The sequence below is a fragment of the Microcaecilia unicolor genome, chromosome 3 (assembly GCF_901765095.1).
Source record: "Microcaecilia unicolor chromosome 3, aMicUni1.1, whole genome shotgun sequence".
Taxonomy (NCBI): Eukaryota; Metazoa; Chordata; class Amphibia; order Gymnophiona; family Siphonopidae; genus Microcaecilia; species Microcaecilia unicolor.
Genome location: NC_044033.1, coordinates 3,128,456 through 3,156,085, shown reverse-complemented (window position 1 = coordinate 3,156,085; position 27,630 = coordinate 3,128,456). Strand labels below are relative to the sequence as shown.

The following is a 27,630-nucleotide window of genomic DNA, read 5'->3' as shown; positions in this document are numbered from 1 at the left end:
ATGCCTATAGAGAAAGTTTCTAAAGTTCTTAAAACACTGTATAATACTACAGCTATTGAGGAAAATGCTTGAAATGAATTATGATATTATGATAAGATGTAGATTTTCCACCAGGCAATGAAAAAATGACTGAGCACTAGAAAAAAACTAGTGTTAACAGCCCCGTGATACATAGAAATTTAAAAGAAGAAAAGCTTGTTATATATCCATATATGAAAGGAGCCCCCTTTCAACCAAATATTGCCTGCTGATGTGAAGAGCATTTTAGAATACGCCGTTCAGCACATACAAAAGTGTACACATTTTGGAGCCGAACTGCTCTATGAACTGCAGCCTTACCTTCAGCAGAGAGATCCCCGACTGATAAGACGGAGGGAGAAACAAAATGGCCGCCGTTCGTGCCACTGGCCCCGTGGCGATCGTCGACAGCGCGCCCGACACCTCCGAACAAGCGGAGCCCAGTGGAACAGTGAAGAAACAACAGCCGGCGAAAAAGGCCCCGAAAAAACCGGAGGCAGCACCGGACCCGAAGAAACCTTGAAGGGAGAGCAAAATTTACACGTTACGGCTGCGTGAACTGCGCGACGCTGACCGACAGCAGCTGTTTGAACTTTTAAGCCATATCGGAAAAAACAGGTGGCCGCGCTTACGCGGTTCGCACCTTTCTTTTTTTTTTTTCATTTGTTTAAACTGCCGCCGCCAAAACGCAAGAAAATAGAGGAAATTAAATCTGACGAGAAAAATCGCTGTTTAAAGTCACAGACACTGAATTATTTTCTTCTATGTTTTTTTTTTTTTTTTTATATTTATAACTCCTCAATCATAATAAAACACTGGAGCTGCCTGCTCGTTAGAAGTCTGGGGAAAGAAAGGCTGCTTCTTTGAATTTTCTTTTATTTGATTTAATTCTTTTAAAGCAGCTGCCTGTTAAAAGTGGCTGCCTCTCCCAAAGACGGTACACCTTTCCAGAGAAAGGGACGGCCCTTCCCTGCTAAGCCAGGGAGATGGGGAGGAAGGGGGGTGGACTCGAGACACCAGAGTTTAACACCCCCGAGGCTGTCAAAGAAAGAAGAGAAAGGAAACCCTGTCAAGCCTCTAAATAAGATTCCAGGCACAGAAGAATTATCACAAATATCTGTAATATCTAAAGAGAAAAGGAGAGAGACTAATGGGCTCACTTCCTACCTGCTGGGAGACTGAGAAAATACTGAGGCTAAGGTCACATGGCCAGGGCTCCTATTGGCTCTCTAGAGTCAGAGTTTTTTCTCAGTCTCCACCTGCTGGTAGGCGAGCACAACCCATCAGTCCAATCCTGGTCCGGTCCGGAGGGACGCTAAGGAATAAGAGGTTATAAAATCATTTGTACCGTATTTGTGTCACAGTAGGAAGAGAGAATGTAAATGAACCCTTTTGAGAGTAATGATTTCTATTTGGATGAGGAAGTGAATAAAACAAGAATAAGCAAACTGTACGACAAACAACTTTAACAACTAAGGTATAAAGTAGGAATGTTACCCTTGCTTCCATGGGTAACCAATGAAGACTCCTTAAAAGAGGTGAGACCCTATCATACCTCTTTGCTCGACACACCATTCTAGCTGCAGTATTTTGTATTGTTTGCAATCTATGCATCAATCTATATGAACAGCCTGCATAAAGTGCATGACAGTAACTTACGCACATATCTCTGGGATTTAGGAGCGACCACTTAAGAAGAGGCTCCTACCATGGACCCTCTTTAATGCATGTAATCTGTGAAAATTCCCTAGCTCAATATAAGTAAAACAGCACAGGTTACTTTTAGCTGCATTTAGAGGTGTTGTTCCGGGGGGGGGGGGGGGGGGGGGGAGGGTAGGCTAGGTACGGAAAACACACAGATTGTGTTTCCCACTCTATGCACAATGTTATTCATTAAAAAAGAACCCTCACAAAAAAAGCAGGTACGAATGTCCACAAGTATTTTGTACTTGTGTCAATTTGCAAGGAAAAAGCATGCATATGCTCTCTTTGAAAACTGGTGCAAGGCTGCTGGTAAATGCATCTGCCAACCTTGTCCCAATGTAGACAGCTTGGCTTCATTGTTCAGTGACTTTCTTATTCCAGACCAGAAAACAGAAGTTTGTTCTTGAGTCTTACGAGTCATTCAAAAGAGTAGAACCTGGAGAAATGACTACTTAACTGAAACAAATTGCTGGAGGCTCTTTTATACAGACAGGCAGGGGCACTCAATCTGACTGAATTTCATAGTAACGTTTTAAATGATGGCAGATAAAAACCTGTACGGTCCATCCTGTCTGCCCAAGAAGAGAAATTCATTACATAAGGTATGAGGTGATGCAACATATGTACACCTGATCTTGATTTGTCCTTGCCATTTTTAGGGCATAGACCACAGAAGTCTGTCCAGCACAGTCCTTGTTCTAAAACTTCTGAAGTTATCATTGAAGCCCTTGAAAAGTTTCATTCCAGCCCATCCAAATCTATCCAGCCACAATCAGGGAACAGACCTTAGATATCCGTCCATTACTGACTTTGCCTCCCAATTACCAATGTTACCACCTAGCCTCCGTTAAGATTCTTTGGATTAATTCCTTCTAAACAGGATCCCCACCCATTTTTGAATTCCATTACATTTTCATCACTGGCTGCGGAAGGGCATTCCAAGTGTCCACCACCCTCTCGGTGAAAAAATACTTCCTGACTTGGACTCCCTTCAATCTCAACTCATGTCCTCTAGTTCTACCACCTTCACGTTTATGGAAAAGGTTTGTTGCAGATTAATACCTCTCAAATATTTGAAAATCTGTTTCATATCATTCCTGGTTCTCCTTTCCTCCATGGTATATATGTTCAGATCATCAAGTCTCTCCTCGTATGTCTTGCTATGCAAACCCCATATCATTTTTGTCGCTTTTCTTTGAACTGTTTCCAGTCTTTTTACATCTTTAGCAAGATACGGCCTATAAAACTGAACACAATACTCCAAGTGGGGCCTCACCAATGATTTGTACAGGGGTATCAACACCTCCTTTCTTCTGCTGGTTATACCCCTCTCTATGCAGCCTAGCATCCTTCTGGCCGCGGCCACCGCCTTGTTGCACCTTGAGATCCTCAGACATCATCACACCAAGGTCCCCTCTCCCTCGCCAAGCTTACCAATCTCTCCCCTCCTCTCTGGTACATTTCTTTGGGATCATGTCTCTGTAATAGCAACAATATTCAAGTCTTCAAACATCAGGGCTTGCAAATCTTGAACCTTTTAACTTAGGCCAGTGATGGCGAACCTTTCAGAGACCGAGTGCCAAAACAGCAACCCAAAATCTAATTACTCATCGCGAAGTGCCGGTACTCATTATGGGCGGGGTCACCACATGACTCCACCCCTATGATAGCCACACACCCTTACACCAGCCATGGCGCATATAAACAGACATCATTGAAAATATTATACTAGTATAGGAGAAAAAAATAACATTTTCTTTCATTATAAATCATTTCTGTAAGTTATTACAGCTCCAGTATACCCAGTGCAAAATAAGACAGCAGATGTAAATTCTCAAATTGGACATATTCCAAACACTAAAATGAAAATAAAATGATTTTTTCTACCTTTGTTGTCTGGTGATTTTGTTTTTCTATCCATATTGGTCCTAGTCGCTGATTCTGCTGCTCTCTATCTGTTCTCTTAACTCCGTTTCCAGGGCTTCCTTTCCATTTATTTCTTTACTTTCCTCCTTTCTTCTTCATTTCTTGCCCTCCCATCCATGTCCAGCAACCCTCCTCTCCCCTCCAGCCACAAATGTCCAGCCACCCTCCTCTCCCCTCCAGCCACCCATGTCCAGCCACCCTCCTCGCCCCTCCAGCCGCCCATGTCCAGCCACCCTCCTCTCTCCCCTGCCCTCCCCTCCAGCCACCCTCCTCTCCCCCCTGCACTCCCAGCGGCAGGCCTCCATCCCACCCAGCACCAGGCCACCCAGCACCAAGCCTCCCTCCCTCCCAACCAGCACCAGGCCACCCACCCAGCACCAGGCCTCCCTCCCTCCCACCCAGCACCAGGCCATCCACCCACCCAGGACACCCACCCAAGCTCCAGGCAGGACACCCACCCACCCAAGCCTCCCTCTCACCCAGCACCAGGCCACCCACCCAGTACCAGGCCTCCCTCCCTCCCACCCAAGCACCAGGCCATGCACCCACCCAAGCACCAGGCAGGACACCCACCCAACCAAGCCTCCCTCCCACCCAGCACCAGGCCATGCACCCACCCAGCACTCCCACCCAAGCACCAGGCCTCCCCACCCAAGCACCAGGCCACCCAAGCACCCAGCACCAGGCCTCCCTCCCTCCCCCCCACCCCCAGGCACCAGGCCATCCACCCACCCAAGCACCAGGCAGGACACCCACCCACCCACCAGGCAGGCCTCCCTCCCAAGCACCAGGCAGGTCTCCCACCCACCCAGCACTCCCACCCAAGCACCAGGCCTCGCTCCCTCCCACCCACCCGGCATGCACCAGGGCACCCTCCCTCCCTCCCACCCGGCGTCAAGCATTCCTCCCTCCCTCCCACCCGGCACCAGCCCACCATCCCTCCCTCCGAATCCGAAGAAATTTAAAAGTCTTCCCTTGTCCGAATAGGCGGCGTCAGCATCAGCAGCGAAAAGCGTGCTACTGGTTCGGTGCGTTTTCAGCCTTCCGTCTCTCAAGCTCTCTGGTCCCGCCCTAACAGGAAATGAGGGCGGGACCAGAGAGCTTGAGAGAAGGAAGGCTGAAGACGCGCCGAACCAGCAGCACGCTTTCGCTGCTACTGCTGATGCTTACGCCGCCTACTCGGATAAGGGAAGACTTTTAAATTTCTTAGGGTTCGGAGGGAGGGATGGAGGCCGGGCGGGTTGGTGCCGGGTGGGAGGGAGGGAGGAATGCTTGACGCCGGGTGGGAGGGAGGGAGGAAGGAATGCTTGACACCGGGTGGGTGGGAGGGCTGAAAGTCTCGGGTGAGGCGACCGGCGGCGCGCATGCCAACAGAGAGGGCTCCACGTGCCCTCTCTGGCACGCGTGCCATAGGTTCGCCATCACCGACTTAGGCTATAAGCATTTGTGTTCATTGCTTTTCATGTGCAATTGAGTGCACATAGATGGTTACTAACCCCACTACTATCATGTTTTTGCTGGGGTTGATTTTCTGAATTCCTTTTCTTCCTTTTGTTACCCCCCACCCTCTAGTTAATTTCTAGAAACATATCATCTGAAGTTCTCCCTAAGGATCCTTTTTCCCATCACAGAACGATGTAGCCCATCATTACAGTACAGCCTATGATTTTGCCATATATTGCCACATCCTCCTATGTATCTGAAACCTTCTTCTTTACACCAAGCTTCAAACCATTTATTGAACTCCTCTGTTTTACACACTTTCCTCTCCTTTCCAATACACAGGGATAACCTCAGAAAAAACTGCAGTCCTAAACACAGGCTTGAGTCCCTCTCCAAGCTTCTTGATCACTTTCTGTGCTCCAAACTTACTATTGTTGGCCAGGTCATTTGTCCCCAGGTGGATTACAATATCAGTATTTCCTTAATTTCTTCTCGGATCATTGGTAGCTGAGGATCCTGGAAGGTATTTCAACTAGATTGGGCCCTTCAACTGTATTCCTAGATTAATGCCTCTTATAATGGAATTTCCTACCAGTAAGAGTTTTCCACTTTGAGCCAATCCATCATTGTTTTGGAGGTGTCTGTTAGATTGAGTTACATTGCTTGCCTCTGACTCCTCCTCAGTACTTCTTTTCTGAGCTTCATGATGCTCCAATGCAGCAAAGGAATTATACAGGGGTAAAGGATGGGAGGATGAATGCCTCTATGTCACAGGTCATAGTCTACCTGAGCCTACTGTAACCCATCTATTCCTTTTTAGCTTTATTCTCTGTGGCAGTGGTGGTAGTAAATTGACTGGGAATTAGAAAGTCCTGGATGCTTTCTTGATTGCAGCCAATTCCTTCTTGAGTTTGTTGATTTCATCTTTCATAGCTGATATTTAGAGACAGATGGGGCAAGCTCTAAGGTACCAGATGGGTTGTCTTAGGACTAAGGCACCACATATTTATTTATTTGTTACATTTGTGTCCCACCTTTTCCCACTTATTAGTAGGTTCAAAGTGGCTTACATAGTTCCAGAGAGGTGGTTACAGATTCTGGTGTGAACAAATACAGTATAGGGGTACTATTACAGTGACAGATACAGTAAAGAAGTATTGGTAAACAGGTAGGTGATTCAGAGAAAATGTTAGGGTGAGATCATGTGTCAAGGTTGAAAACTGTCCGTTTACTGATTAAAATGCCATATTTCATTATTCGGTGTTTATGTCAGATACTGTGGGGTATGCCTTCTTGAGCAGGTGAGTTTTTAGGTTTTTTCGGAATTCTAGATGATTATTCGTAGATTTTAGGCGTTTTGGTAGAGAATTCCAGAGCTGTGTGCATATGTAAGAGAAACTTGACACGTATATTGATTTATACTTCAGGCTTTTATAACTTGGGAAGTGAAGAGTTAAGTACTTTCTGGCTGATTCAATTGTGTTTCTAATTGGTAAGTCGATTAGTTCAGACATATAGCTCAGAGCTAGACCATGTATTATTCTGTGAACAAAGATACAAATCTTAAAAGTGATACGTTCCTTGATTGGTAGACAGTGTAGTTTTTCCCGGAGGGGTTTTGCGCTTTCAAATTTAGATTTTACATAGATAAGCCTGGCTGCCGTATTCTGAGCAGTCTGTAGTTGCCATAGGATTTGTTCCCTGCAACCCGCATATACGCCATTGCAGTAATCGACATGTGTTAATACCGTTGTTTGAATCATGTTGCAAAACGTTTCCCTCGGGAAGAATTGTTTTACCCGTTTGAGTTTCCACATTGTGTGGAATATTTTCTTTGTAATGGCGGTGGCTTGGTCCTTTAGTGTTAGATTGCTGTCAATAATAATGCCGAGGATTTTCAGGTTATCTGAGATTGGAAGAGTGTGTTCCGGGGTATGCATGGCTGTGGGGTAGTTTGTAAAATGTTGAGATGAAAGAATAAGGCAGTGTGTTTTTTCTTTATTGAGTCTTAGTTTGAATGTCATAGTCCAGGTATGTCATAGCCCAGGCTTAGGCTGTTTTTTTATTATATTGATGATTTCTGAAAGGTTCGATTTGAAAGGTATGTATATTGTGACATCATCCGCATACAGAAAAGGGTTAAGGCCTTGACTGAAAAGAGACTTGGCTAAGGGGGTCATCATTAGGTTGAAAAGGATGGGTGAGAGAGGTGATCCCTGAGGTACTCCGCAGTCGGTTTCCCAGGGTGGAGAGATGTTAGAGTTTGACTTTACTTGATATGACCTTGTGGTTAGGAACCCCTTGACCCATTTGAGTATATTCCCTCCGATTCCTATCCTGTGGAATATACTTAGTAGTACATTGTGTTCTACCATATCAAATGCGCTAGACATGTCGAATTGAAGTAGGAGAATGTTTTTACCTAGTGCAATTTCTTGCTGGAATTTGGCAAGAAGAAATACCAGTACAGTTTCTGTACTATAGAGGGGTCTGAAACCGGATTGTGATTCATGAAGTATTGAGAATTTGTTGATATACTTCGTGAGTTGTTTTGCTACGATACTTTCCATCAATTTAGTTGTCAGTGGGATGGATGCCACAGGACGATAGTTGGTGATATCATTTGATTTCTTCTTGGTGTCTTTTGGTAATGGTGCAAGTAAAATGTTGCTTTTGTCCTTGGGGAATAAGCCTTGTTGGAACATGTAGTTTAGATGGGATGTAAGATCTGCAATGAATCGGTCAGGTGGTGATTTCATTAAATAGTTGGGACATGCGTCAAGTTGACAATGAGCAGATGAGAGTTTTCTGGTTACCTGTGCAACTATTTCGTCTGTAGTCTGGGTGAAGTTTGACGAAGACCAATCTGCTGGGTATTCTCCAGAGTGTGGGTCTAGTTTTTTTGTTGTTGTTGTTTTTTTTGTTACATTTGTACCCCGCGCTTTCCCACTCATGGCAGGCTCAATGCGGCTTACATGGGGCAATGGAGGGTTAAGTGACTTGCCCAGAGTCACAAGGAGCTGCCTGTGCCTGAAGTGGGAATCGAACTCAGTTCCTCAGTTCCCCAGGACCAAAGTCCACCACCTTAACCACTAGGCCACTCCTCCACTTCATTAACCTTGATACCTTCATCAAGGAAGGTATCAAGGTTAATGTTTTCATGAGATATGGTTTTGCGTATGATGGAAATTATTTCTTTAAAGTATTTGGCAAGTTCTTCTGCTGGTGGAATGTCGGTATTTGATATGGTAACTGGTTTGGTGTCTAGTAGTTTGTCCAGTAGTTTGTATAATTTCTTCATGTCCTTGAAGTCAGTTCCAACTTGTGCTTTATAGTAAATCCGTTTGGATTTTTTAATCTCATTTTTGTATTTTCTTTGTGATTCTTTCCATGTGTTTAGTGTTTGGGCATTTCTATTTTTTCTCCACGCTCTTATATTGCATTGAATGAAAGACATGTTAATACACTTAACAGGTGTGAGGTGTACTATGTTAAGATATTTAGTGAAGATAATTGCTTCTTGATTTTTCTCTATAGGGAGAGCTAGCCTAGGGGTGGCTGGAAGAGGGGCAGGCAGTGAGGTACTATAAAGTCAGAAGACAGAAATATAGAATTTATAGAGACCAGTAGATCTCCAAGTCAGATGAAAGGAAGGGTCTTTATTTTTTTTGTTTTGTGTGTGTGTGTTTTTAAATATTGGATAGGGATCATGAAATCTATTAAGAAAGGGTGACGTCATCGCTAGAGATGGCTGCTTAGCAGCCATGCTCCTCCGGACCCAGCCACTAGCTAACATTAGCGGTTTCATTCCATGCTATTAATGACTCCCGCAGGTGGGAAGTAATGCTGACTGAGAGGAATGCATGGCGGGGTGAAAAGGGAAGCCTGATCTAAAAGTTTTTGACTATCATTCTGCAAACACTCCATTCCAATCCTTAAACAAGATGGTGACTCAGCCGGAAGCTGAGCAGGGTTCAGTGGCGCAGGAGGCCCTATCTCAGTCAAACGACGATAATCAGCCAGCGGGCCACGGAGAGCTATGGTGCTGGCTAGCTGGATAGAAGATGTCACGATTGTGACTTTTTCTTGGTTTGTGCTCCTCTCGCCCTCTGGTGGCCAGAACCGGTGGCTGCCATAGACTTTCCAGACTCTCTCTTCAGTCCGGTCCAGATATTTTAGCCCTCCAGTCTTGCTTGGAAGTTTGGCAGCTAGCCTCACCCTTAGCTGCCTTGAGATTGCTGTAGCCGAGCCTCAGTTGCTGATGGGCTTATTAGCCACCTGGAAACTTTCTGTTTTGCCTTTGCAACCGCCAAAGGTCCAGGTTATTGTTTGGTGCTGATAGGAGCACTTCTGTCTTGTGCTGTTAGGAGCACTTCTGTCTGCTTGTTTGAGCTTCCCTGCTTTACCCTTCTGGTGCTGTTAGGAGTACTTCTGTTTTGCTGTGCTGTTAGGAGCACTTCTGCCTTGCTTGTTTGAGCTTCCCTGCTATACCCTTGTGGCGCTGTTAGGAGCACTTCTGTCTTGCTGTGCTGTTAGGAGCACTTCTGCCTTGCGTGTTTGAAATTCCCTCCTTACCCTTTTGGTGCTGGTAGGAGCACTTTTGCCTTGTCTTGTGTCTTACCTGTAAGCCTTGTTCTTGTCTGGGTGCCTGTGGGCACTTCTGTTTTGAACCCTAACCCTGTTTCTGTCAAGCTTGTTCTGTATCCTATTCCCTGTCTGAGAATCCCATATCCTCAATAGTCCCGAACCCTGTGTTAGTCAAGCTTGTTTAGTATCCTGTTGGTCTAGTCTGTCTGCAAGATAGGTCCAGTAAGTCCTGCCGGCCGCCTGCACCTGGGGGCTCAACCCCTGGGGAATGGTGGTCAAGCGCAGGTGAAGACCGGTTGCTCTGTCCTGCTTATTCCCTGCCTGCCTACTGCTGTAGTTCCAGTCCTGTGGTTCCAGTTCAGTTGTTCCATCTTGCCTGTCTACAGCTTCTCCTGCCTTGCTTGCTTACCCAGTCCTGGTTGAGGGTCTTGCCTACTGCTGCCGCTTGACGGTCCAAGGGCTCACGTGGTGCCAGTGTCCAAGAGCCTGAGACCGTGACAGAAGAGCTGAAAGTGGCCATGCTTTCCCTTCAACAAGAGTTACATCAAGATATCAGCACTCTTTGCACTGTAGTGCAAAATATGGGTCAAAAACAAGCGACTTTGAAGAAAAAGTATTAGATCATGAAAGTAAGCTGGAGGCCTTACATAATAAATTCTCCTTACTGAATCTAACAATTGTAAATCTGCTTAATATGTAAGCCGCATTGTGCCTTGCTTCTGTGGGAAAGTGCGGGATATAAATGTAATAATTAATAAAATAATTAGTAAACAGGGCCCTAAATGTGTATGGATTTCTGGCCCAGTAAATATATTAGAGTCCTTTTTACAAAGGCGCGTAAGGGCCTATATATATTTTTTGTTACATTTGTACCCCGCGCTTTCCCACTCATGGCAGGCTCAATGCGGCTTACATGGGGCAATGGAGGGTTAAGTGACTTGCCCAGAGTCACAAGGAGCTGCCTGTGCCTGAAGTGGGAATCGAACTCAGTTCCTCAGTTCCCCAGGACCAAAGTAAACCACCCTAACCACTAGGCCACTCCTCCACATATGTGGACTCATATGTGTCCAGCATTCCAAATTGGCATTACCGCCCGGCTACCACAATCCCCTTTCCCTATGTGTCCTTTCTGTCTGTCCTACCCTTTCCCTTATTTGTCTTTTCTGTCCTGATTTAGATTGTAAGCTCTTTTGGGCAGGGACTGTCTTTCTTCATGTTCAATTGTGAAGCGCTGCGTATGACTGGTAGCGCTGTACAAATGATTTGTAGTAGTAGTAATAAATAAATAAATGCACAGAGTTACACATAAATCACAAGGAGGTCCTACTCAGAACTGAAGATGGCAAAAACAGGGCGTGCCACAACCACCTCCGGGCCCAAAGGGTGCTGGAGGGGGAACCGGACTCTACAGTTCAATCGCAGATGAGAGCTATTTGTCACCAATTTTTGCTAGCTGCTGATCCAGGCTGTGAGTTCTCGGAGATTGAATTTGAACGCATGCATCAAGCCCTGGGGCCCAGAGTGGGGGACAGGCCTAAAGATAGTGGCATGTTTTCTGAGATTCCCCATAAAGGAGCACATTTTGAAGGCGGCATGTCAAGTGGGACACATTAATTGGGATGGTTCCAAGGTGGAGTTGTTTGCTATTTCAGTCCTGACCCTGAGAAAGCACCATGAATTTTGAGATATAACACACTATTTAGCCTCCCATGAAGTGTGGTATCGATGGCTCTATCCATTTGGTCTGTTCTTTACCCTCCAGAATATGCAACATAAGGTGGTCATACCAACGGAAGCTCAAAGTGTGCTCCAAGAAGCAAAATTGCTATCGATTCTGAGGACAGCGATCAGACCACTTTTGTAGGATTTGGCCAGCCAGCGACTGCACAATGCTGGCGGTCGGCAATCCAGAAAGGGAGGAGGCTTCAGCGCAATTCAGATGGACCACCTACAGATTTAGATCAACCGGGCTGAGGCTTTACCCTATTGCACGTTGGGTCTTTTCAAATGTTATGTAATCGCTGTTATATGTTTAGTGAGAACATATTATTAGCAGCAAAACAGTTTCTATTAGTAGCAGCTTCCAGGTTCAGTTTTGTGATGACTTTGTAAGAAACTTATACAAGTTAGTTAAATTGATATGGAGTAAGTGATCCTCTGAAGTGGGATATATCTAGCTGGTTGGGGGGGGGGGGGGGGGGGGTTGTGAGGGAGCCTACTGTGAGAGCAGCACTTCCTTTGCAGGTCCTTGGGCAAATGGGCTCTCAAACGGATGGGGAAGGGGGGTGGGAGGGAAGGGGTTTTTTGGGAGTTGGGTGTTTGGGGTATCCAAGGGGTTTATTACCAGAACGAGTTCACTGAAAGGTTTAGTAGCCTAATAGAGCTGTACAGCTTGCCTGGGCTGGTTTCCATGGCTGATCTTTTTCCTTTATTTAGTCCTGGGTACATCCAAACTTAACTTATTTACTCTGAATATGAGAGGTTTGAATATCTCACTCAAGCGTCAACTACTATTTAAAGAGGTGGATAGACTCCAAGGAGGGATTTGCTTTATACAAGAGACCTATCTTAAGCTCTCTTATGAACATCTGCTTAAGCATAAAAGATACCCCCATGTTTATCTAGCCTCTACTCAACGGGGTGTTAAATCTAATGGGGTGGGTATACTCTTTGCACAGCATATTCATCCTCGGGAGCAAGAAGTTATCCAGGATAAGCAAGGGCGCTATTTGCTGTTAAAGGTTCTCATCTCCCAGGAGCTACATACCTTAGTTAATATATATGCCCCCGATTCTGATCAAAAGGTTTTTTTTTTAATGAAATAGATGCCTTATTGAGGCAGAGAGTCACCTCATTTTGGGAGGGAATTTCAACTTGACTTGACACTCAGCTTGACAATTCTGCCCCAGCGACCCAGTAAGGGAGGGCAGAGAGGAAGCACCTAAAGCTCCTTTTTTGATACGTGGGACCTATTAGATCCATGGTGTCACTGCCATCCTTCAACCCATGAATACACATGCTACTCTGCGGTTCATGACTCCTACTCCCGAATTGATTTTTGGAGGGTGGGTCGTGAGCTGCTAGCGCAGGTTGAAGAGATGTCAATTGAGCCTAGGGTATGGTCTGACCACGACCCAGTTTTCATGTCTTTGCACTGTGCTTCCAAGTGCTTTGGTAGGCATTTTTGGTGCTTCTCAGATGGCCTACTTTTCAATCCGTGAAATGTATCCACCCTGGAAAAAGATATACGCGCGTACCTGCAGATTAATTCTGGATCTGTGGACTCCCCCCTTATAATCTGGGAGAGCCTCAAGGCATATAAGAGAAATAAGATCATCTCCCTTTGTGCTTATAGACATAAAGAATGAAGAGGTAGACGGAAGAGTTTAAGACAGCAACTTACTAACTCGGAAGCTTGTCAAGGGGGGGGGGGGGGGGGCTAACATCGAGATCCGTAATTCTCTTAGGGACCTTGATCTTGAAGAAATACATGAGCAACTTCAATCTGCCCAACAGAAATTATTATGAATCGAGGAATCGGGCAGGGTGGCTTTTGGCATTTAAGTTACATAAGAAAGCAATGCGTAATAGAATTACATTGATAACAGATCATGAGGGACAGGACTGGAGAGATTCTCCACTTTTTGGGAATGTAGTGATGACCAGATATCACATTATCTGCAAGACATTCAGTTGCCTGAGCTTTCCCCAAGGGAGGCTGACCATCTGTCCTCTCCAATTTCAGAGGCAGAAACATTAGATGCTATCCAGTCACTCCACCTGGGAAAGACTCCTGGCCTCGATGGATACACAAATAGATTTTATAAATGTTTTAAACAATTGTTGGTGAAGCCAATGACTAATGCCCTCAATAGCTTGCAGGAGGAGCAAAGAGATTGAAGTCTTTCATGGGTTAATTGGTGAGGGATGATCAGACAGGGTTTATACAGGGCCGCCAAACATAGTAACATAGTAGATGACGACAGAGAAAGACCTGTAGTCCCATCCAGTCTGCCCAACAAGATAAACTCATATGTGCTACTTTATGTGTATACCTGACCTTGATTTGTATCTGCCATTTTCAGGGCACAAACCGTAGAAGTCTGCCCAGCACTAGCCCCGCCTCCCAACCAATGGCCCCGCCTCTACTACTATTTAACATTTCTATAGCGCTACAAGGCGTACGCAGCGCTGCACAAACATAGAAGAAAGACAGTCCCTGCTCAAAGAGCTTACAATCTAATAGACAAAAAATAAAGTAAGCAAATCAAGTCAATTAATGTGTACAGGAAGGAGAAGAGGAGGGTAGGTGGAGGCGAGTGGTTACAAGTGGTTACGAGTCAAAAGCAATGTTAAAGAGGTGGGCTTTCAGTCTAGATTTAAAGGTGGCCAAGGATGGGGCAAGACATAGGGGCTCAGGAAGTTTATTCCAGGCGTAGGGTGCAGCGAGACAGAAGGCGCGAAGTCTGGAGTTGGCAGTAGTGGAGAAGGGAACAGATAAGAAGGATTTATCCATGGAGCGGAGTGCAAGGGAAGGGGTGTAGGGAAGGACGAGTGTGGAGAGATACTGGGGAGCAGCAGAGTGAGTACATTTATAGGTTAGTAGAAGAGGTTTGAACAGGATGCGAAAACGGATAGGGAGCCAGTGAAGCAACTTGAGGAGAGGGGTAGTATGAGTAAAGCGACCCTGGCGGAAGACGAGACAGGCAGCAGAGTTTTGAACCAATTGGAGAGGGGAGAGGTGACTAAGTGGGAGGCCAGCAAGAAGCAGATTGCAGTAGTCTAAACGAGAGGTGACAAGGGTGTGGATGAGGACTTTGGTAGAGTGCTCAGAAAGAAAGGGGTGGATTTTACGGATGTTGTAAAGAAAGAAACGACAGGTCTTGGCGATCTGCTGGATATGAGCAGAGAAGGAGAGAGAAGAGTCAAAGATGACCCCAAGGTTTCGAGCTGAGGAGACAGGGAGAATGAGAGAGCCATCAACAGAAATAGAAAACGGGGGGAGCAGGGAGATGGGTTTGGGGGGGGGGGGGGGGGGGAATGAGAAGATCGGTTTTGGTCATGTTTAATTTCAGGTGGTGTTGAGACATCCAGACAGCAATGTCAGACAAACACGCTGAAACTTTGGTTTGGATGCAAGGTGAGATATCAGGGGTAGAAAGGTAGATTTGGGAGTCATCAGCATAGAGATGGTAGGAAAAGCCATGGGATGAGATTAATGAACCAAGGGAAGAAGTGTAGATAGAAAAGAGGAGGGGACCAAGAACAGAACCCTGAGGTACGCCGAAAGGCAGAGGGATAGAAGTAGAAGAGGATCCACCAGAGTGAACACTGAAGGTGCGGAGGGAGAGGTAGGAAGAGAACCAGGAAAGGACAGAGCCCTGGAATCCAAGTGAGGACAGGGTATTGAGGAGTATGCTGTGATCGACAGTGTCAAAAGCAGCGGAAAGATCAAGAAGAATGAGGATGGAATAGAGACCTCTGGATTTAGCCAGTAATAGGTCATTGGAGACTTTAGTAAGCGCAGTTTTGGTTGAGTGGAGAGGGCGAAAACCAGATTGTAGTGAGTCAAGAATAGCATGTGAGGAGAGAAAATCAAGGCAGCGGTGGTGAACAGCACGCTCAAGTAATTTGGAGAGAAAGGGAGGAGGGAGATGGGTCGGTAATTAGAGGGACAAGTAGGGTCGAGTGAAGGCTTCTTAAGGAGAGGTGTGACCACAGCATGTTTAAAGGCAGTAGGGACAATTGCAGTGGAAAGTGAGAGGTTGAGAATGTGACAGATAAAAGGAATAAGAGCAGGTGAGATGGCATTAAAAAGGTGGGTGGGAATGGGATCAGAGGAACAGGTGGTACATTTTGAGGAAGAAAGGAGAAGTATAGTTTCCTCTATAGTAACTTCAGGAAAGGAGGAAAAGGAATGAGGGGAAGGAGAGAGAAAGGGGAACGGACTAGTGGAGGGAGAGGTGGCGAAGTAGAGAATGCAAGGTTTATCTTTTGAACCTTGTCGTGAAAGAATTCAGCAAGGGTCTGAGGAGATAATGAAGGGGGAGTTGGGGGAGGGGGCACCTTGAGGAGAGAGTTCAATGTGGTGAAGAGAAGTCGAGGGTTAGAACCAAGAGGGTTGGTCAGTTGGATATAATAATCCTGTTTGGCGCGTAAAAGAGCAGATTGGAAGGAGGTCAGCATGAACTTAAAGTGTAAGAAATCAGCAAGGGCCCGAGATTTCCGCCAGGCATTTGGCGGAGCGGGTACAGGAACGTAGGTAGCCTCCCACCACCAGTGCTGCCACCCTTCCTTCTGAAAAGGATTCCTTTATGTTTATCCCACGCATTTTTGAATTCCGTTACCGTTTTCATCTCCACCACCTCCCGCGGGAGGGCAAACATTTGATAACATCCGAAGAGTCCTACACCTGATATGGTCAGTGACTGAGGCAAAGACTCCCGCACTGTTTTTCAGGACAGATGCGGAAAAAGCCTTCAACAGGGTGTCCTGGCCTTTTTTTACTGGGTACCCTGTTGAAGATAAGTGTTCAGGGTCAGTTCCTGGGATGGATAAATTCAATCTATAATAAACCGATGGCATGCCTGCAGGTTAACAGGGGAATATACGGGTGATTTTGAACTTCAGCGAGGCACCCTATAGGGTTGTGCCCCCCTCGCCCCTTTTATTTGCCATAGCAATGGAGCCGTTGGTTCAACAGATACGACAGCACTGGTCCTATTTATACCAAATTGCTATTATTTACTGATATCTTATTGACCCTTATGAATCCTCGAGAATCTCTCTCAAGTATGCTTTCTATTCTGGCTAGCTATGGAAGGGTATCAGGCTTTAAGATTAATGCTGCTAAATCAGAAATTTTAAACCTATCACCGAGTAATTCAGAGAGCTCTTGGTTACGAGCTAATTTCCCATTTAGATGGGCCACTAAGGCGATTAGGTACCTAGGGGTACGCATAACAGCAAATAGAAAAGCCCTGTATGAAGTCAATTATCCCTCGTTATCAGAACTCTCAGAGCAGATTTAGAGAGGTGAGAGAATATGCAGGTTTCCTGGTTGGGACGGATATAAGGGGTGAAAGATGATGGTACTCCCATATCTGCTATACTTATTCATGGCGCTTCCTATCCAGCTCCCAGAAAACATTTTTCACCACCTCACCAAAAAAGTATTTCAATATATATGGAGACATAAACCCCCTTGGATGCAAAGATCCTTCAGCCTAAGGGGAAAGGTGGTATGGCTGTCCCACATTTTAGGATTCATTATATAGCGGTTCAGCTTAAATCCTTCTTAACTGGGCATAAAGATGGCCATAAAAGTTGGGTAAAGGCGGAGCGCACTCCCTATTCTTCAGATATTTATACCCAGCTTCCATGACTTCCAAGTGGTGAGATCTGCACCATGATCCGGATAGCCAATCCCTATTTATAAATTACTATAGAAGCTTGGCTGCAAGCCCAGCAGCGTCTATTGAAGGGCCAATACTTTCAAGCCTCACCTTTCCCAGTGGCATGGAGGTTTCCCACAGGTGCACAGGATCCCTGGTTTCGAGGTTAGGCAGCTCAGGGACTTTTATAATTAGGCCAACTGGTGGAAACTGGGAAAATAATTCCTTATACGGATCTAGTTGAAGAATTTGGCTTAGGCCAAAATACCTTTTTCATTACAGACAGGTTATCTGATTTTCTTGGTAAGTGTGCCCTTTCCAAATTGAGGTAACAGGAGACTTTGTTACAAGTTGCGCTTAATGGAAGTAGTGGGCGAGGCTGTATGTCTCGATTTTATCAAGCGCTGCTTCAGCAGAACGCCCCTCCCATTAAGTATACAGTTATCTGGGAGGGCCTCTTGGGGACTATTTATTTGTCATATTTGTATCCCACATTTTCCCACCTATTTGCAAGCTCAATGTGGCTTACATAGTACCGGAGAGTAGAAGAATGGGAAGGCACATTCAAATGCCTCCTTAAGCTATCAATAGCAAGCCATTGAGTAGAAAATGGCTATAAAATGCTGTTTCAATGATATCTTACTCCAACCAGGCTCCCATAAAATATAGCCAGAGGCTTCAGAAACATGCTGGCGGAGCTGTGGGGATATTGGTATTTTTGTTCATATATGGTGGTCCGGGGGCAATAAATTATTGGACCATGATTTTCAACTTGATCTCAGAAATGTTGGGGATATCTATATCAAAATCAATGGGTTTTGCGCTGCTTCATATTAAGCCGCAGGAGTTACCAGGGAAATATGTTCCACTGATTTTCCACATAGTAACAGCTGCCCGCTTATTACTGGCAGCCTTTTGGAAACAGCCTTTCCTCCCATCTAGATCGCAGGTGCTTGCTAAAGTGGACTACACGTGCCAGATGTCGCGCCCTCACTGCTCTTAAAGAAATAGACTGCAGAAAATTCATTCGATCATGGGATACCTATGTTAAAACATAACTACCCAATTGGATTAGGAATTTTGTTGATTGTCCTCAACTTAAGAAAATTTAACTAATGAAGTTTTTCCTCAGCAGATCACAGACCTCAGGTGTAGTGCTACATAAGTACCCCAGCCCAGAATGGTTTAGGACAATGAGTCTTAGAAAATGGAAGGAGCTGGTGACTTAGATGGCCCATCCCTGCCCTGTCCACATGGGCTTGGTCCTCATCTGCAGAAGCCTCGAACACCTACAATTCTGTACTTAAATCTTTTTATTAAGTATAAAAAGGAACAATATTCTGTGCAACTGTTGTTTATAAATCACAAATAGAAAACAATAACAACAATGAGCAACTATAACAACCCCACCACCACCACCCTATATCCTTCCAACCCCAACAACAGCTGACTTCTACTACACCAAGGAATCCTAATCCACCCTGTTAAAATGTCCAGGGGTACAAAATACAACCCATTCTGTATGCCTTAGTGGGGGAGAAATATGCCCTATGAAGCACTGTCATGATTTTTTTTAAATCTGCAGATGAATAATAAGTCATCAACAATCTCAGGATTCAGTCTAGCTCTCCTGTCTTCCACAACAGAAAATGTCTTCTCAGAAGATGTGCTGGTAGTAGGAATGCACAGGATCCCCCGTGCAAATTTTGCCATTTATAGCTAGAACTTTTGCTTGTTTTGCCAAAAAATGAAAACATCGTCATCTGCATCACTCAAACATAAACAGCTGTCCAATTCATTAACAGCCTTCACAGTAGAGAAGGACACAGGAACAAAGCTTGTCCCCATCCCCATGTCATTCACTTATCACATCATACCTTATTGCTACGAGTTCATCTCGCTGGGCAGATTGGATGGACCGCACAGGTCTTTATCTGCCATCACCTACTGTGTTACTATATATCTGAACTCAAGAGAGCATGGGACAAGCATATAGGATCTCTAAGGGAGAGGAAGAAAAGAAATCTAATCTTGTTCTTATAGACTGCTATATCCCTTAAAGGTCCAGATTGGTCAGGGATGGGCAGATTAGTTAAGTCATATGCTCTCTATCTGCTAACATTTATTTTTATGTTTCTATGGCAGACCTATTACACTCCAGGTGACGAAGGTCAAAGGAGTGCGGAGAGTTCTAAGAGGACAAAAAATTGATATGGCTACATATATTTCCCAGCAAAAATGCAAAGTCCATTCTCTTTTTCTCTTCCTACCAATAAACAACTGTAGGTATTCAGAAGTTTGAAGCAGAAGCTGCCAAAGTGCAGAGATCATGTCTGAGTCAGTAGCAGACTTGATGGTGCAGCCATTGTTGTGTCTTCACTACAGAGTGGTCATAGGTCACATACCAGTGCCTGAGTTAGGGTAGCTAAACTCCTCCCTGGGTCTACCATGGGTCTGATTCCTTCTGCCCCCAATCTCATTCTCCCGCACTGCTATTTGAAGACCTTAGAGACACAAAAGACAAATGGATCTAAACATTCAGTCATGCCAATTTTCTGCTCTTCTGGAACTCTCTCCTTGACCTCCTCTCCTGAGTGTACTAGCTCTCCATCTTTCCGCTGTACTGACAATTTTTAGCTTGCCACTCGTAGGTGAGAAGATCAGGTCAAAGCAGATTCAAGAAGCATTCAGTTAACAGCATTGCAAACCTCTCAGTTGCATATGAAATGCCTTCACTTGTAACATCTCTCAAGACCATATTAATATGGAGTGGCCTAGTGATTGCGCTGCATATGTCTAGTAGCGCTTTAGAAATGATAAGTAGTAGTAGTAGTAGTAGTGGTTAGGGTGGTGGACTTTGGTCCTGGGGAACTGAGTTCAATTCCCACTTCAGGCACAGGCAGCAACTTGTGACTCTGGGCAAGTCACTTAACCCTCCCATTGCCCCATGTAAGCCGCATTGAGCCTGCCATGAGTGGGAAAGCGCGGGGTACAAATGTAACAAAAAAAAAAACGGCTGTCCTATAGAGAGTATGCTATTTTTAGCAGGAACAAAAAGGTCTTACCATGTATACTAAAGTCTCTCCTAATATTTTCCTGCCATTAATGCCATATAAGTAGCTCTTACGGATATCCTGTGAAAGATCCTAATTCTATACTGTTTCCCAGCCCTACCTAGTCAATCTGATCTATGACAATTTTATCAGCAACCTATTTTCTGAAAATATGAAGTACAGCCTTTGGCAACAACTTTGTGTGGCATATTATCTTTAGGAGGAGGTGTGTTGAACTCCTCTAGATGAGACCTCCTGCTCAGATTGGGCACAATGGCAGTCAGAATAAATTGCTGTTGTGGAACTTGGAAGGGTAATCCTTTAATCAAATTGAAACAGGACATACATAAAACCAGATAAATATTTAATCCTTTTGTAGCCTAAGATCTAAGTTGCTAAATCATCCTATGACTTTGGGATTCATAAAACCCTCAGGCCATGGAACTAGTTATTACCTAAAATTAATTACCCGATATTTACTTTGGCCATTTAACAGGGTGCAATTTAAAAAAATAAGCTTCATATAAATTGAATAGGTTTGGTATTCTCAGCATAAACCAGTCTGACTATGAAGTGGCTCCTCTGATGACGTCAAAGTGTCTTGTTGGGCATTCTTCTTAACTACATGTAGCAGAACCTCGAACTCTAGCAAATGTGTCTGCAAGACCTGAATGATCATTCTGCCCTGGCATGATGTGTGCAACTAATCAGTCAAATTGCCCAGAAAGTGTGAGTATATGCATGTAGAATGTATGCAGATATGCCATAACTGCTAGGCACTTCAGGGCCAAATATTGATGCCTGGCCAAAAAACAAGTTTATGATCCCACAATGTCTCTCTGACAGTGTAGGTTTCTTCAAGGTCCAATTAACAGACAAAATCCCCATGACTTAAAAGAGCAACCATTTTGTACACCTTCCCTTTTAGGTATACACTAGTCTTTCTTGTCAAGGACAAGTATGTCCAACTGCAGTCTGAATATCCTGAGCAACCTCCTGTATGTGCAAGAAGGATGAGCAGAAGTACTCGATCTCCAGATGCTAACTCTTGGGAGACAATCCTAAGGCAGTTCTCCAGGCACAGCCACTACAGTATGACATATCTCACTGATGTGTGAGCTCTTTAAGGCTCTAGACGTTAGCAGAGAGACGCAGACATTTCGGCTCTCATCTGCTTTGATCTTTGAACCTCAGTGGTAGTTAACAAGTTAGGGTGTCAGAGTGGAAGGTGAACTTGCTCTGCTTCAGAGCATACCCTTGAATTAAGTAACCAAAGTGACCGAGGAGCACTTAACGTGATTATGTGACCATCAATATGATAAAGGCCAGTTCCCTCAGGCTTTTCAATGAACTTGAAAGCTAGCTTCCTGCTGAAATTTCTCATACTCGTGAGGCACCCCCCCCCCCTCACACTTAAACCTGCTCATGTAAACAGCATAGAAACCACATTCTAAATGGTATGGCCTTTATCTAAACATTTATTACATTGTGACTATGTACAAGAGATGTCATCTGGCAGCACTTTAGGAGGCCCTTTTACTAAGCAGCGGTAGGTACCAGCGCCTGCCTACTGCATGCCAAAAAGCACTGCTACGGGACGCACGGAGGCATCTCGTGCCAATCAGCGTGCACTAATCCTGCGCTAAAAGCTAGATTTTATTTTTTGGTGCGGGAGGCATGGCTATGGGCAGAGAGTAGGCATGCCCAGCACTAACCAGGTAGTGCGGGTACATTGCTCCATGCTGCCCAATTAGTGCGGGAGCCCTTACCGCCTAGTAAATAGATGGCGATAAGGGTTCCTGCGGTAATGGCCATGAGCTAGTTGGAAAATTTGCATGTAACCACTACAGGAAATTAGACAAATGTGGCCATTTTATCATCATGCTCAAAGTGGCCACAGCAACAAACAGCAACAGCCATTTTTGAGCATGGCTTAGTAAAAGGGCTCCTAGGTATCTCTTGAGCTTACAGACTCATTGTTTAGCCAGGTTCTGAAAAGTAACTGTGATGTCAAAGGATAAAAGATTTTCTGAACAATGAAGAGACAGAGCCAAACTGCAACCAAGGCACAAGCACCAGAGAATTAGATCAAACCCCAAACTAAGGTGGCTACGATAAAAAAAAAAAAAAAATCCAACATTTACTGAACTTGTTAAAGGGCTTGATTTATTAATGACTTTCTATACAGATAGAGGACAAAAAAAAGTCTATATGAATCTGGTCCTAAGAACAAAAAAATCCTGACTAGGAAAAGTGCTTCATAGGCCAAGATGCAGAAAAGAATTTAAAAAAAAATGTAAACGTCTATGATGGCATGCTCTTTGGATAGATGGAAACAATACTGAAGTATAGCAGGTGTGGTAGCAATGAAAAATCTATTCTGTCAGCAAATGCTTTCGAAGAAAGCTCTAGAAGAGTCCCCCTACTACACACATGATGCAGGTCATGTCTCATTTTACCTATGTGCATTCAAAAAAATCCCCCTTCCTGTAGATAAAGCACTTGGTGGGGATGAGTTCCTACATGAAGCATAAGATTGTAAACAAAGACCTTTGTATCAAAGGAAGATTGTAGTTTAAATCCAATAAATGAAAGAAAATCATAATAAATACATATTAGCAACATAAATATAGAACAGGAAAACAAAATATACAGAAATCAAAAATAAGCATGGAGATGGCTCACTCACAACTCACTGCTGAGGTAGTAACGAGCAGGCAGCCCCAAGGTATCAACACAGCCTTCAAAAGTACTGTAAAACAGAAAGAAACTCAATGCAAAGCAATGAAAAAAATAATATCTAAAAACTAATTATAATGTATTGCAAAGGAACTGTAAACATAAAATGCAAAACAATGATGAAAAAATATCCAACACAAATGTTTACAATGAGGTAAATACACAAAAGTTTTGCCTTGCTAGCTTAGGGAGTTAGCTGGACAAACACACTGCAATAATTCTCCTTCCACCCACACCCGCTGTCTAGCTAAATTTGGTTCAAATTCTGGCCTGCACAAATTTAGCTTGACAAAAACCTAAGGCTGAATTGGGGATTTCTTGGGGCACTGTTAACCTTTGGCTAGTCTGTTCTGGTATTCAGCTCTAACCTGCTTAAAAAGTTATCCCAGCGAGTTTGTCCTGTTAACTTTAGAATACTCAGCCCAAATTTGTTTGGGCTGAATATCTGTACAAAATTAACACATAAAGATCAGCTCTAATTGTAAAGATCCTGTACAATACCATCTCTTAGTATTGTATGTTGGCCACTGTCAGTCACAGTAAAGAAAAAAAAAAAACATACTTGCATTGCCTTTTTGGGCCAATTAAGAAATTAGGTCTTACCTGCTAATTTTCTTTCCTTTAGTCCCACCAGACCAGTCCAGAACCTGTGGGTTATGCCCTTTGATCAGCAGATGAATACAGAGAAAAGAAGTCCTGTGTGTGTTGCCCAATAAGGACACCATGAGGCATATTTTCAAAGCACTTAGCCTTCCAAAGCTCCATAGGTTTCTATGGAACTTTGGAAGGCTAAGTGCTTTGAAAATGAGCCTCCATGCAGCTTAGAATGCTCAGTATTTTGAATGACCAAGCAATAGATCCGGTGTTTTTCCTTTGGCTCAAAATGTTGTATTAATTCACTTGTTCAGAACCCTTATTTTATCATCCTCACTTTAATATTCCCTTATCTCGTTTGTCTTGTTTGTCTGTCCTAATTAGATAGTAAGCTCTGTCGAGCAGGGACTGTCTCTTCATGTTCAAGTGTACAGCGCTGTGTACGTCTAGCAGCGCTATAGAAATGATAAGTAGTAGTAGTAATGTTATGATCCCTTCAGAAAATAATTTTGAAGTTACATGATTAGAGAAAAATGATTGCTAAATATAAGGAAAATTTTCCTGCTCATAACTGGAACTAAAGATCAAGATTACTGTAAAATAAAGCGGCTAGCAAAGTTAAAACACAGTAAGGTCAATCTCTGGACTGGTCTTGTGGGACTAAAGGAAAGACAATTAGCAGGTAAAACTTAATTTCTCCTTCCTTACTGTCCTCATCAGGCCAATATAAAACCTGTGGAATGTAGAAAAGCTGTTCCCACGATGGATGGGATCTCAAAATCCCTGCCCAACTCACTTCAGCCAAAGGACAGTATACATGTGCTTGACTTGTAGCTGAAGATATCCTGAAAATGGAAGAAGGAATAATTCTATGTTCGGACTGCAGAAACATATTGTAAGTTGTCTTCTCACCTGCTTGACCAAGAAAGAATCATTAGGGAAGGAGAAGGAAAATCCCGGGGGGGGGGGGAGGTCACCTTCTTTACAGTTACATACATTACATTCAACTATTACTCCAAAGAGGACTACAAGACTATTTCATCCTTCCTGGATGATACACACAGAATAAGGAAAGCTATAGAATGGAAATCAAGAAAAAAGTTGAACTGATATCCTGTTATGACTGGAGGAATGTGAGCCCTTGTGCCCCGACTGAGCACGGCTAGGATGGAGTGACACTGCACTCGGTCAGGCAGCCAGACAACTCATAGCTTCACCTGGGGAGCGACCGCCGTTCCCGGGGAGTTGAGCCCCCAGGTTCGGGCAGCCACCAGGACTTCTCCTTCTTGGACAGACGATGGCCGGCCATTATCATGGGTTCTTCCTTGATTCCTTCCGAACCCTCCTCAAGGGACCCAGGTGCTTCTGGACGACGGGGCAGGCCTCTGGATCTCTGCACCACCCGTGGCGTGGCCCTCTCCTGGGCTCGTTCCTGGAACCAAATGTCGATCCTCGTGCAGCGTGCAATAAGGCCGTCCAAAGTAGCAGGAATCTCTCGGCCGGCCAATTCATTCTTTATTTGGCCGTCCAACCCCTGCCAGAAAATTGCCGTCAATGCCTCCTGGTTTCACCGGAGCTCCGCGGCCAGAGTGCAGAAACCGGATGGTGTACGGCCCGACCGACCCGGAGCCCTGCTGAATCCGCAAGCAGATCCCCGAGGGAGAAGAAGGCCGGCCCAGGCACATCGTCGAACACCATCCGGAACTGCTGCAAGAACTCCTCTAGGTTCGCCAGGACGGGATTCGCTGTTCCCCACAGTGGGGATGCCCACGCCAGCGCGGGGGACCAGTCAGTAGAGAGATGAGGTAAGTCACGTTAATCCTGTCAGATGGGAAGGCCTCCAGTTGTAGTTCGAACAAGATCTGACATTGATTCAGGAACCCCCGGCACGCTGCGGGGGTACCATCAAAACGAGGTGGCTCTGGAACCCGCAGCCAGGCGGAGGACGACCCCGTCCCAGGGGCTGGAGGATCCGGGACCACCTGCTGCTGGAGCGCTGGAATCTGATTGCAGACCTAGGACAATGCACTGGACAACAGGTGATTTGAGCCTGCTGCTGGTGTAGCACCTGGCCAGGTGGAACGCTCGGTATTGTCTGGCGAGCTCATGGCTTCGGCCCACTGTTATGACTGGAGGAATGTGAGCCCTTGTGCCCCGACTGAGCACGGCTAGGATGGAGTGACACCGTACTCGGTCAGGCAGCCAGACAACCCATAGCTTTACCTGGGGAGCGACCGCCGTTCCCTGGGAGTTGAGCCCCCAGGTTCGGGCAGCCACCAGGACTTCTGGAACCGGCGGGGTTGCACGACCACTGACCAGACAGGCAGGCAAACAGACACAGTCCAAAAGCCAGGTAAATCCGTAGGTCAAAGAGTAGTCAAAAACAGTACAAGGTCAAGGCAGGCAGCAAAACAAGCGAGGTCCGGGAAACAAGCCAAGGTCTGGAACACTGGAACTGAAGATAAGGAGCACAGGCATGGACCTCAAACACAATTGAGGCCGAAGCAATGAAGGACTGGAGGCAGGGCTTTAAATAGTATAGGAATCAGTCTCAAACATGTGCAGCTGATCCAAGATGGCTGCCCCCATCCGCCGAGAAGCACACCGCCCAAATATGGGCTTACTTCCTGCAGCCAGCCAACCCCAAGATGGCCACCATAAGCTGAGATGCCCATCCCAAGATGGCCGACCTATCCTGGAGAAACACCACCAAGATGGCCAACTATCTCTGCCGGACCGACTCGGCCATGCCGGCTTGGAACCAGGTGAGGAACATAACATATCCCTCTTCTTGATCATGAAAATGAAACCAAGGAACTGATCTATTTGGAAAGATTTCATCAATGTAGAAAGGACAGAGGGTTTCTGCATACAGACACATATGAAACATGAACTGAGCATGCGTAGAGTGCCAGAATCAGCGGCTGAAGTATGCCGTTGACTCGCTCACTACTCAGGCAGCACTGAGCTCAGGCCTCAGGCAGCCAGCCAACCACAGTTGAAGAGCACTTTTCCAAAACTCACTCAGTCCAGCAGCAGCAATTTTAAGAAAATAGGGTAGCAGTTTTTGGACTGAGAGTTTTGCATAGAATATTCAACACAAAGTCATTATAATACTATGGAATTAATGAGTTTTGGCACAGGAATAAAGTAAAGTAAATGAATCTCGCCTTGGTGAACAAAATTAATTGCGTAACTCGAAACTGAAAACAAACAGATTGAGTGAGTTTTGGAAAAGTGCTCTTCAATTTTTGGAGGGGAGTCTTAAAATAAGCCGCAGTTTCCTTGTAAGGTTGCTGCGGTGCACCAGGGCACCGATAAGCACAGTTTGGAACATAGTAGATGACGGCAGAAAAAGACCTGCATGGTCCATCCAGTCTGCCCAACAAGATAACTCATATGTGCTACTTTTGTGTATACCTTACCTTGATTTGTACCTGTCCTTTTCAGGGCACAGACCGTGTAAGTCTGCCCAGCACTATCCCCTCCTCCCACCCACCAGCCCCTCCTCCCACCACCGGCTCTGGCACAGACCGTATAAATCTGCCCAGCACTATCCCCGCCTCCCACCCACCAGCCCCTCCTCCCACCACCGGCTCTGGCACACACTGTATAAGTCTGCCCAGCACTATCCCCGCCTCCTGCCACCGGCTCTGCCACCCAATCTCGGCTAAGCTCCTTAGGATCCATTCCTTCTGAACAGGATTCCTTTATGCTTATCCCACGCATGTTTGAATTCCGTTACCGTTTTCATTTCCACCACCTCCTGCGGGAGGGCATTCCAAGCATCCACCACTCTCTCCGTGAAAAAATACTTCCTGACATTTTTCTTGAGTCTGCCCTCCTTCAATCTCATTTCATGTCCTCTCGTTCTACCGCCTTCCCATCTCCGGAAAAGGTTTGTTTGCGGATTAATACCTTTCAAATATTTGAACGTCTGTATCATATCACCCCTGTTCCTCCTTTCCTCCAGGGTATACATGTTCAGGTCCGCAAGTCTCTCCTCATATGTCTTGTAACGCAAATCCCATACCATCCTCGTAGCTTTTCTTTGCACCGCTTCAATTCTTTTTACATCCTTAGCAAGATACGGCCTCCAAAACTGAACACAATACTCCAGGTGGGGCCTCACCAACGACTTGTACAGGGGCATCAACACCTCTTTTCTTCTG

The 27,630-nt window shown here is 45.2% G+C and overlaps 1 protein-coding gene across 2 annotated transcripts in view; it reads right to left on the bottom strand.

Annotated features, from left to right (window-relative positions):
• TTBK1 (tau tubulin kinase 1) overlaps positions 1 to 27,630 on the bottom strand; it is a 416,732-nt gene that overhangs the window by 253,161 nt on the left and 135,941 nt on the right. Inside the window, exon 1 of one of the 2 annotated variants that reach the window (XM_030195704.1) lies at positions 22,815 to 22,877. The exons of the other annotated variant lie outside the window; for it this stretch is intronic. The gene's annotated coding sequence lies outside the window, so the exon portion shown is untranslated. Of the gene's footprint in view, positions 1 to 22,814; positions 22,878 to 27,630 lie in introns of those variants that run through there. 2 annotated transcript variants of the gene reach the window in all.